Below are 12,476 nucleotides of genomic sequence, written 5' to 3' on the forward strand. Positions count from 1 at the left end.
TAAAGCCAACATATTGTAACACATTGTAACGAATATATAATTTTGTGTGTAATATTAAAGATAAAAAAATCCTCTCCGACGCGTGCCACCTTGACGTGATGGAGAGGCTTAGGCCGTCCTGGGTCTCCAGGCTCCCATTTCGGCGCTTTGCGTCGGGGAGGTCCGGGGGCCCTTAGTGACCAAGAGCACGCATTGCACTTCTCTCCCCAGAAGGGGAGGAAGGGGGATTTCGCTCCCTCCGGGCGCTTTGGCCTAATGCGAATAGGGGAAGGAAAAACCTGACTACAAAACCCGGCTCATGGGAGTCGAGAAGGGTGGAAGAACATCCGTTCCCGTTAAGTTACTCTGTGTACTTAGGTTAGTTCTTCCCCCTTCCCCCTAACCCTAACCCTAATTTTTCTTCTGTAGATTTTCTGCTTCCTTTCACTCCTTTCCTTAATTATTCCTCTCTTTTTTTCTACCATTTCCTTCCGTGTGTGTGTGTGTGTGTGTGTGTGCGCGCGCGCGCGCGTGCGATGTGTGTGTGAGTGGGGTTCGCGTCTCTCCCTGTATTACTGGGGAGGGGTGCGAATTTCCGCTTTTGTGCCGCCGGGCAGTAGAAGTCTTCGGGCGTTTTGTGTGCACTTAATTAAGTGTGCACATAGAGTATGATGCTGAAGGGAAAAAAGCATCTTTACGGGTGTCGTAGTCACGCCTTTAAAGTCTGGTGAATGCCGACGAGTTGGGACGGGGGTAGAGATGCCCTAAAGCTGTGACACGGCTGGGGACGAGTGTGGAGGTTCCGCAAGCATCACGGGTATACCTGACTGGAGGCAGAGAAATCATGTCTTAGACCTCTGATTCCCGACCCTGAAAGATCAGGGGATTCCGCCTAACGGCAGTTTCACGGTTATGTGAAACGGTTCTTGGAGGTGCCGGTTTCGTACCGGTTTTGTACCGGGTACACTTCCGGGACGCCTGCACATCGAGGGTCTCTCTCTGCTCTCCCCTTAAAAAGAGAGTAGATCGCAATGGGCCTGAATGGCTCAATGCGCACCCGGGTAGGTCATTTCAGCAAGCGAGCATAGTTTGTTAATGAAGGGTGATACCTCACCTTCCGGAAATTCGGAGGCACATTTACTTCGAATCACGGATACCGTCGAATGGCGCGGTCATATCGGATGACGGGTTGCTATCTTGTAGAACCCTGAGGCCGATATTGCTGCAACAGATGTCTGCATTCCTCCTGTATGAAAAAGCGGATGCAGGGACACGGGTAGGAGGGGACATTAGGGGAACGGAATTACACCTCTACACGGTAGAGTTTCTCTATCCTGTGGAATCCCGAACCCGCGTCCATAGGGGTGCGACCTCCCCCTTGTTTAAAACTCGGATGTGTTGGGCTTACAGTGTATCTCACGGAAGATCACCGCAGCGTAGTCCTTTCCGATGGGAAACTCGGGTAGGAAACCCACCTTTGCGGCGAAAGCGGAAGATGAAGTGAGGGGTGGTGCATCACCCTCCGGAAAACCGGATGCACATTTACCTCGAGTCACGGATGCCGTCGAGTGGCGCGGTCATGTCAAGTGACGGGTTATGTAACCCCGAGGCTGACATGGCCAGCAACAGGAGTCTGCATTCCTCCTCGTATAAAAAGGCGAATACAGGGACGGAAGTGGCTCATTGGCGCACAGTACAATTGGACACGTTGTAATTGCGCACCGTGCTATTAGACACATAAGATTGCGCACCGTTCGATTGGACACGTTAAATTTACTCATCGTTCAATTGGACACAGTTCTTTTGCGCACTGTTCGATTGGACACGCGAAAGAACTGTGCGCAAGAGAACTGTGGGCAAAAGAACTGTGCGCAAAAGAACTGTGTCCAATTGAACGGGGGGCAAATGTAACGTGTCCAATTGAACGATGCGCAATTGCAACGTGTCCAATTGTACTGTGCGCCAATAAAGACTTCTCTAGTGGTGACCCTGAAAAGGGCCGTTTCTATGAGAGCCTAAATGCTCTCTTGATAAGTAATCGTTGCGCCTTAATAACTCGTAGGGCCTCCAGTATGCTGAATTGTTGTTCTCGTCCATGTTGTTCTGGGTCCTGTTTGGGCGCCTCTGTCTGACTTGCGACGGATGATGTAGTTGGTTCCCAGTTGCTGTCTGATTGGATATTCTGATCGAGACAGAGAGGCTGCACCTGGATTCCCCTATGGACTCCCTGTAGCTGAGTCTGTATAGTCCTATTGGTCGATGCCTTAGCTGACGGTGGCAGTGGCGACAGCACTGCTGGACGCTCCAGGGACCAGTAGGTGTACTGTCGTACCTTGATGAATATATACACACATAAGAGCAGAGGAATAGAAATAAATATACATATGTATTTATACGTTTCAACAATGAGTTCAGGAGTTTACGAATTTTTTCCTCAGAAACAATGCATCTAACACGAAAATTGATCGGAAATATTTTCATTTGCAAATTTTATGTATTGGGTCGTGAAGTATGAAATGGAGCAAAATTTTGATAAATAAAACTCGATTCTTTTTAAATAAAAACTTTGTATTTTTAATCAAAGTATGCACCCAGGTTATCGACACACTTTTGCCATTTCAACGGTAGCTCATTTATCCCTTTGCTGTAGAAGCCTGGCTCACGGGAGTCGATGAACTGTTGGAAGGCCGTTTTCACAGCCTCTGCGGAATTGAATTTTTTTCCCAACAAGAAGTTGTCCAAATTTCGAAAGAAGTGGTAGTCAGTGGGTGCAAGGTCTGGCGAATATGGTGGGTGACGGAGAGTCTCTAACTCCAACTGCTGTAGCTTTGCCACGGTCGTTCGTGCGGTGTGAGGTCGAGCGTTGTCGTGCAAGAGGATGGGAGCTGATCGATTGACCAATCTCGGCTGTTTAATCGCAAGATTTTGCATCATATCGTCTAGTTGGTTGCAGTAGACATCCGCCACGATCGATCTGCCAGGTTCCATGAAGCTATGGTGGATGACACCTGAGCCAGACCACCAAACAGTCACCATCAGCTTCTTCTGGTGGATGCCTCGTTTGGAGCAGTGTTTTGGTGGTTCATCTCGGTCCAACCACTGTGATGGACGCTTGCGATTGTCGTACATGATCCATTTTTCATCGCAGGTAACAATTCGATGGAGAAATGGTTCGGTTTTGTTGCGAGACAAAAGAGAAAGACATGCTTCAAGTCGCCGTTGCTTTTGTGCATCGTTTAATTCGTGCGGCACCCACTTGTCCAGCTTTTTCACTTGCCGATTTGCGCCAAGTGAGTCAGGATTGTTTTCTTCGATACACCGAAAGTCAGTGCTAATTCACGTGCACTTTGGCTGGGATCCGCTTCCACGGTGGCTTTCAGGACATCATTATCCACCTGAGTTTCAGGTCGACCACGCGGTTCATTGGACAGGTCAAAATTTCCAGAACGAAATCTTTTGAACCAACGAGCTACTGTCGCGTTCGTAGCGACTTGGGTAGGGAACACACTGTTGATATTGTCGACTGCCTGCCGTGTTGTGGTTCCACGGTGGAACTCATATTTCATCAAAACACGAATTTCTCTGTTTTCCATGACCTCATTAGATCATTTGCTGACAAAAAACTATTCAATATTTTTCAATTATCAAAAATAATTCTGAAAGAGGAAAGACGTACCTTTATAACAACAAGTAGTTTGTATCAAAACAATGCTCCAAAGTGAAGTTATACGCGATTGAAATCAAAGATATTAAGTTTGCTCCATTTCATACTTCACGACCCAATAGAATATAACAGTATTTTTTTCATCCATGAATTTTGATTTTTTTCAATTTACATCTGCCATATTGGATCCACCATCTTGAATTTGGAAAATCCGTCACTAGATTTGGATTTAGAAGTCATCAAAATATGAAACTACGTTCAGAATTGCTTGTTACAGGATTCTTGTGCGTGTAATAAAAAAAAATCTATAATTTTTATGATTTTGAAGCCGCCATATTGGATCCGCCATCTTTGAGGATATCCAATTTGTTGGTGCATGTTCGGTAGGGTACTGTTTATTGAAAAAATCCATTTTGAATGGAGAAAAATACATACTTCGTTGATTGTTAGAGAAAGATTTAAGAAAAATCTATATTTTACAGAATTTTATGCAAAATTCGCCATTTTAGAAAGGTTGCGGTGTGTGTAAGTTTGGGGAAAAAATTTTTTCTAAAACTTCAACTCTAACGTGCACCAACGTGCACAATTAGAACTGAATTTCCATATCGAAACCATTCGAAAAAAATTATGAGAAAAAATATTTTCAATTTTTCGGTACCTTTTCACTTAAAATCCGTCATATTGTTCTTCTGGAGGATGAAAATGAAATTTTGACCACGCCAATCGAAAGAGCGCACCTGATTTTAAAAGGAAACATGGTTTTGATTAAAGAATTCCTCGTCACTCCTATTGAGAATAATGCTCAAAGATAAGCAAAAAATCATGGGTTTCTGGTCGTTAATGGGTTAACTAATATTATTCACAATATAGGAATGGATTCATTTTATACAATATATTGGTTAAAATATCAGCTTGATACTTATCGGCAATATACAATTACGAAGCCCGTTTCTATAGCTATTGATGCTACTGGCAGCATCATTAAAAAAATAATTCATCACGATAAATCGCGCTCAAAACACATTTCTTTATACTTGCATGGTTAATTCATCTAAGGAAAAATATCCGATTACGCAAATGTTAAGTGAATCGCATACCACAATAGCGATTTGGATGTGGTTAATACAATGGATTCAAAGCGGTGCTTCTTTTCCGCATGAAGTAACTTGTGATGTATCAACAGCCTTACTTACTGCTGTCATTCAAGCGTTCACTAATTATAATATTGATGATTATGCCGATAATATGGGAAGACAGAGAAACATCTTATTGTTATGTAGGTGTTGCCAATTTTATAAAAAAAATACGCAAATTTTTAAAAATTGCACGGTTACGCAAAAAAGTATTTTATCTGGCAAGTATTAGCCAATTAATATTAGCTTATAATGTTAAGAAGCGGAAGATATATTGTTTTCTATTTTAACTGTTGCTGTTAATGAAACGGAAGGTGTTCGAAACACATTTCAAATGTTGTATATATACAGGGTGACCCATTTTAACTTAGGCAGCCAAATAACTCGAAAAATAAGCACACTACGAAAAAATGGTTAGAATCAAAATTTCGTCATTTCGAGGGGGACGTACAATGACGTTAAAATCAGCCCCCCCACCCCTCCCCCTGGGCGGTGAGGGGGGGCAAGTTTGAAATCTTAAATGGGAACCCCTATTTTTCATTGCATATTCTTGTAGCTTATCTCGAGAGCTTTCCAAAACACTATAATTAAAAAATATGGAATTGTTAATTGCAAATTACATATTTTTTCTTAGAAACAACTATGTGTTTTCTTTACACCAATTGATTCCTCTCATTATTTTGTACATAAAAGTATGAAGGTAAGATAATCGAAAAATGAATGGTTTACTAGATATTTTATGGTTTATGTAAAATTAAGAAATTATTTCAAGCCTTATAACTCAAAAAGTACTTAATAAAAAAGTACTTAATTATAGTGTTTTGGAAAGCTCTCGAGATAAGCTACAAGAATATGCAATGAAAAATAGGGGTTCCCATTTAAGATTTCAAACTTGCCCCCCCTCACCGCCCAGGGGGAGGGGTGGGGGGGCTGATTTTAACGTCATTGTACGTCCCCCTCGAAATGACGAAATTTTGATTCTAACCATTTTTTCGTAGTGTGCTTATTTTTCGAGTTATTTGGCTGCCTAAGTTAAAATGGGTCACCCTGTATATAAGGCTATTGGTTAATTTTGATCGGATCGACACTCAATAAAAAGAACAAATTGTGTTTCTCTGTAACAAAAAGAACTCATCTTATTATTTACATTCTATTTACAAGTTTACACTTATTCTCACCTGTAACAAAAAGAAACGACATTCAATGTTATTAGTTACAGGTGTCGATTACTATTTTATTATTACAATACTTTCTATTATTTTGTATTTCACCAAATCTTAGCACAATTCTTTTATGACTTTCAAGAAACGTACGTGTGTTCCCGTCAGATTACGAATCCCCCCTACTTTTCCATGCGTCGAGTTACATCACGTACAGTCTATTACACCGGCGTTTCAAACGCGGCAATATTTAAATTAAAGAAATTATTTCTTTACATCACCCCTCTAGGGAGGGCGAATAATCGGTGTGCATGGTTTAAACAGGTATGAGTTTAGTTACATGGAATAGATTTGATTCAAATTTCCTATGATCTGTGTCCACTTCATATATTGATGTTGATATTTTTTTCATTATTTTATATGGACCAATTTGGAGTTCGTCTAGTTTTTTTCTGTTCAATTTGTTTCCATTTTCGACGTACACCCAATCTCCTACGTTGAAGTTATGGTTTTTACGATTTTTATCGAATATCCTTTTATTATAATCGTGCGATTCTATGGACTTTCTGAAGCTGTTTTTCGATCTTCTCCTAAATTGAAATTTGATCCGTCCTTTAGTTCCTTCGGTATTATTCTAACATCCGTTCCTTCCAGTAGGTACTTTGGGGCAAATCCAGTCGCTGAATGTTCGGTTTCATTATACACTCTCACACAATCTTGAGCGATGGTTGTCCACGCTGATTTTTTTCCTTTATTTTCGTTGATTTTGCATTTGATTTTGTTGACGAGTGTTTGATTTAACCTCTCATTGAGTCCATTGGAAAAAGCTGAATTTACAGCTGTAAAAATGAGTGGTATTTTCTTTTTCTGAAGGAAATTTTTAAGCTCTTTGGAATTTATTCCAGGATATTGATCTGACAAAATCATACCAATCTCCGTTACATCTGGAGTTTTCTTTAACAATTTAACAAAGTCAGCGGCAGTTTGTGTTTTTGAAGTTGAAATATATGCGTACCTGGTGAAGTGGTCGACTAATAAATGGAGATACTTTTTGGTCGATCATGACCCTCCAAAACCTCCTATCGTGTCAATGGAGATTATTTCAAAAGGACTGGCGGCTGGGCCCAAGTATGACATCCGGCCAAAGTTTCCTCTTCTCCTTGATTTATTTTTTATGCAGGTTTCACAGTTTTTGCAAATTTCATTTATATTTTTTGTCAAATTTTTTGCTGTGTAAACCTTGCTTATTTTATTTTGCATGTGCCTAACCCCCATGTGGCAGAATTTTCCATGGACATCTTTTATGAGATTGATGCTGAAACTTTCCGTCAACAAAATCTTTTTGTTGTTTTTAGTTTTCTTGTAATATAGTCCATTTTCTTCAAAAAGTTTTTCCCTCTTTTCCTGAATTTCTTCATTTGTTTTCTGGTCTTCCATAATCTCTTTCATATTTATGAAATTTACTATTTTTAATTTCTCTTCAGTGTTGTCATCTGGGTTTAACACAGGGTTTCTGCTTAAGCAGTCCGCTTCGCCATTTTCTTTCCCAGGAGAGTATTTAATTGAGAAATTATATTGAGACAAGTAATAAGATATGACTCCCAATTCTTCATCTGTACGAGCTTTTAAATTAAGGTTTTCTAGCGGCTTATGATCCGTATAAACGATGAACTTTTTACCTATTAACCAGAATTGCCAGTATTTAATAGCTTCTTGTATTGCGAGACACTCTAGGTATATAGCTTTTTTTTTTCTTTTGCGCCTCGTTCAGTTTTTTTGAGAAGTAGGCGACTGGTTTTTCTTCACCTGATTCCTGGGGTTGTTTAAGAATTGCTCCTACTCCTTTTATACTTGCATCTGTGTATATGTGTATTGGGAGATTCGGATCAAATATTGTTCTTATAGGCTTAGTACATAACAGATTCTTTATCAACTCAAATGATTCTTGGCACTGTTCTTTCCAAACAAATTCTTGTCCTTTTCTTAACAAGTTATGTAACGGATCCAGAATAATCGCAGCGTTTGGTATATAGTCATGGTAGAAATTAATTTTACCTAATAGTTGTCTCACATTTTTTTGTGTCTTTGGCGTTGGGAAATTTCGAATGGATATCAGATTATCCTTTAAAGGCTGTACGGAGTTATTTTGAATTATGTGTCTCAAGTATTTTACAGAATTTGATGCGAATGTGCATTTTTCAAATTTTAATCTGAAACCTTCTCTTTCTATAGCCTGAAAAAGCAAAGTTAAATGTCTTATATGTTCTTCAAACGATTTTGAAAATATTAATATATCATCTATGTAGTTCACTGTGAAACTTGTTAAGTTGTTTTTCCTGATTATACTGCTTAATATTCGTTGGAATATTGCTGTCGCCGTTTTAAGACCGAACGGCAGGCACGTCCATTGAAAGTGTCCTTCCTGAGTGACGAATGCCATTTTTTTCCTGTCCGAAATCCGTAGCGGTATAGACCAAAATGCAGAGTTTATATCGAGAGTGGAAAAATATTTGCAATTTCTTGTTTTTGCCATTAGATCTTCTATTCTTGGAAATGGCTGTGATTGTGGGATTATGATTTTATTAAGGTCTCTGAAATCGATGCATAATCTGGATTTTTTATTTTCATCTCTTTTAAAGGCGAGCGTTACTGGTGCAGCAAATGGGCTGTAGGATTCTTCTATTAATTTATTTTCTAGTAATTTAGATATTTGTAGTTCGATCTTCTTTCTATCCATTACAGATGTTCTATTCCATTGAACATCTGTATGGCCTTTTGCAGCAAAATTTATCTAATGATAGATCAATATGCGCTTCATATTCCGTCACAGTTCCAATGTCGTATTTGTCTTTTGCAAATATTGATTTGTGTGAAAGTATTAAATCATTTATTAATGATTTTTGCTTCTCATTCAAATGGTTTATATCCATTTTGAAGTTTTCCTCTTCCACATACTCATTAAAATTTACCATGAACTTATTCTTAGAATCTAATATATTTTTTCCTGCATCATTTTGATGATTTTTTTTTTGTAGTTTTGTATTTTTCTATTTCGAATGTTTTCTTCCTTAGAAAAAATTTGTTCACTTTTTATTTTAGGAATTTTTTGTGAAATATTGGGTTGGGGAAAAAGTTTCTTCGTATTTTATTGCAAAAATGAAACAAATTTTATTCATATTTGAAATGAAGCTTATGAAATTAAATATGTGCCGTTTTGTTCGACCACCTTTTGCCATCTTTGAGGTAAAACCATAATCCCGTCACTGTAGAACTTGTGTGATTTCTGGGCGAAAAACTGTGACAAGTGATTTTCACAGGCCTCTCTTGAAGCCAACTTCGTACCATTAAGAGAGTTCTGTAGAGATCGAAATAAATGGTAGTCTGATGGTGCAAGGTCAGGACTATAAGGTGGGTGCATCAAAACTTCCCAGCCAAGTTCTCTTAATTTTTGACGAGTCGCTATAGATACATGAGGTCTCGCGTTGTCGTGATGAAAGACGACGCCTTTCCTATTGATCAATTCTGGTCGCGTTTTCTCAATTGCCTGGCGTAATCTTTCCAGTTGTTGACAGTAAAGGTTAGAATCAATTGTTTGACCGGACGGCAGCAGCTCGTAGTGAACGATTCCTTTGTAATTCCACCACACACTCAGCATCACTTTTCTTGGCGTCAATTTTGGCTTTGCCACAGTTTGCGGAACTTCATTTCGCTTTGTCCACGATCTTTTTCGTACATTATTGTCATACGTGATCCATTTTTCATCGCCTATTATGAGCCGTTTCAAAAATGGTTCGATGTCGTTTCGTTTTAACAATGATTCGCAGATAGAAAATCGATCCATTAAATTTTTGACTGTTAAATCATGTGGCACCCAAACATCGAGCTTTTTTTTGTATCCAGCTTTCTGCAAATGGTTTAAAACTGTTTTGTGGTCGATGTTCAGTTGCTTACCGATTTCGTGACTGCTAATATGCCGGTCTTGTTCAATTATTTCCATAATTTCATCGACTTTTTCAGTGATCGGTCGACCAGAGCGAGGTGTATCTTTGACGTTAAAATTTCCAGATTGAAAACGCTTGAACCAGATTTGTGCAACACGTATTGATACAGCATCATGTCCATAAACATCACAAATTTTTTTAGCTGCCTGAGTTGCATTCTTCCCTTTTTTAAAATAAAATTTTAAAATGTATCGAATTTCTTCTTTCTCTTCACTCATTTTCAAGATGCAATAACTTTTAACTGAATAGATAAATATCACTACTTTTTTGCTACTTTTTCTTTATGATATGTCACCTTTCAAACGCACACAAAGTATTGACAGATCCGATTAATATTATCAAGGTTATGCGATTCTAATTCCATCTGCCGGAAAATACGAAGAAACTTTTTCCCCAACCCAATATTAAGATTTTCATCTTGTGTTAAGTAAAAATTTTTTATACAATCTAATCCAATTAGGAAGTCATCGTCAAAATATGTATTATCTATCACGAAAACATTCATTAGTTTTTCTAAATCAAAAATTTTTACCTTTATTCTTATCATTCCAATTGTTTTTCCAATACCGTTGATCGTTTTTAACCCAGGCTTGAAATGTTGTTTCCCATTGTTCTTGAATTCTACCAATCTTGAGTTTATCAAGGAGATATTCGAGGCCGGGTCGTAAATACCGACGACATCCAATTTATCGTCTAGTTTTAGTTTAACTTCGATCAATGGTGGAGTTATTAGTTTTTTGGATCCTCATCTGAGAGATCACATTCCAGCTTGGCGTTGTTTGTTATCTTTGGGGTCTTATCGGACACATTTTTTGATTTGAACCAACATTTTTCTTCTGGGTGGAAACGCGTACCTTTTTTCAATTGTTCACAAATACCACATTTTTGTTTTGTTGCATCTGTCTTTTTTTCTATATTCTTTTTCTTTATACCCAAGTGTTCCAATCTTCCAATTTCGTTGAAAAGATCTTGGGTCTCTAATACTTCCTCTCTGTTGATTTTATCGGTTATAAAATCTGGTAAACCGGCTGCAATGATATCAATCAGTGTGCCCTGATCAATTTTACTTCTTAGTTCCAGCATAAGTCTTTCCTTTTTTATTGCATAATCCAACAGAGATCCTGCTTTGTATTTAAAATTCAAAGCGTACTTACTAGCGGTCCAACCCCTGTTTGCATAAGTCTCGCAGAAGCTTTTCTTCCAGCTTTTCCAATCTGAATCCAAAGTCAATTTTATTATCATGGATTCATACCAGTCTATGCAAGATTTATCTAAAAACAATCTCAAAATTTCAATTATATCTTTATCTTCTGTAATATCATACCTCTTGCATTCTTTCTCAAAATTGTCGCACCAACTCAAAGCATTGTTTTTTCCTTCAAACTTACTCAGCACAAATCTTTCAGCCAGTTTTTTTGTACTTTGTTTTTGTTTTCTTTGGCTATCTTCTACCAATTTTTGTAGGATTTTTACAAGCGGTGATTCTGCTTCTATCATTTCTTTTCCAGGGTTGATTGCTTCTGATTGTACAACTTCTTTCAAAAATCTCATCAAATATTAGATTTCCATCCTCATCCAGGTATGTTTGTTTTAGTTCCTTAGTCAGAGTTATCCAAACACCCCTCATTTGATGCCTTTTTTGTATGGTTTTTCTTATACATCCGAATGTTTTTGTTGCTGTCAAAGCTTCATGATTCGCTGTATTCTCCAATTCTTCGGGTATCAAAAAGGTTTTATTATCCTGTGTGATGATTGAGGTTAGGGCTATGTAGTTAGATTTTCCATCCTTTGTCGGCTTCGCTCTAAAGACAAATTTTAGTTTATCCATTTTCTTGGCTTATTAACAATTCGTCTCTAATGCCAAAGAATGTCGTTTTATAAGGCTATTGGTTAATTTTGATCGGATCGACACTCAATAAAAAGAACAAATTGTGTTTCTCTGTAACAAAAAGAACTCATCTTATTATTTACATTCTATTTACAAGTTTACACTTATTCTCACCTGTAACAAAAAGAAACGACATTAAATGTCATTAATTACAGGTGTCGATTACTATTTTATTATTACAATACTTTCTATTATTTTGTATTTCACCAAATCTTAGCACAATTCTTTTATGACTTTCAAGAAACGTACGTGTGTTCCCGTCAGGTTACGAATCCCCCCTACTTTTCCATGCGTCAAGTTACATCACGTACAGTCTATTACACCGGCGTTTCAAACGCGGCAATATTTAAATTAAAGAAATTATTTCTTTACATATAAATTCTATATGTCGGTATCATTGCGATTATTCGATAAATTCGTTAAATTGAAGATTATCACTCCACAAGAGGAGGAAAGACGAGGGCCCGACCGCTTATTCGGCGCTCCTGGCGGCCGATAGCGCGATACCGCTTTGTCAGCGCAAATTCGAAAACAGCGCTCACCCTTCTCGAAAGATCCAATAATAATAAATAAATCGTTAGACCGTTCAATTTGAACGTTGTATCTGTAACAGTCGAGCTCGCGAAAAATCGGGATCTTTCGAGAAGGGCT

At 38.3% G+C, this 12,476-nt stretch overlaps 1 pseudogene; it reads right to left on the bottom strand.

The window, feature by feature from the left end:
* Positions 1 to 2,553: 2,553 nt before the first annotated feature.
* Positions 2,554 to 3,572, bottom strand: LOC105259514 (annotated as a pseudogene).
* Positions 3,573 to 12,476: the final 8,904 nt, after the last annotated feature.

The sequence above is a fragment of the Camponotus floridanus genome, unplaced genomic scaffold (genome assembly GCF_003227725.1).
Source record: "Camponotus floridanus strain SB8 unplaced genomic scaffold, Cflo_v7.5 scaffold214, whole genome shotgun sequence".
In the NCBI taxonomy this organism is placed as follows: domain Eukaryota; kingdom Metazoa; phylum Arthropoda; class Insecta; order Hymenoptera; family Formicidae; genus Camponotus; species Camponotus floridanus.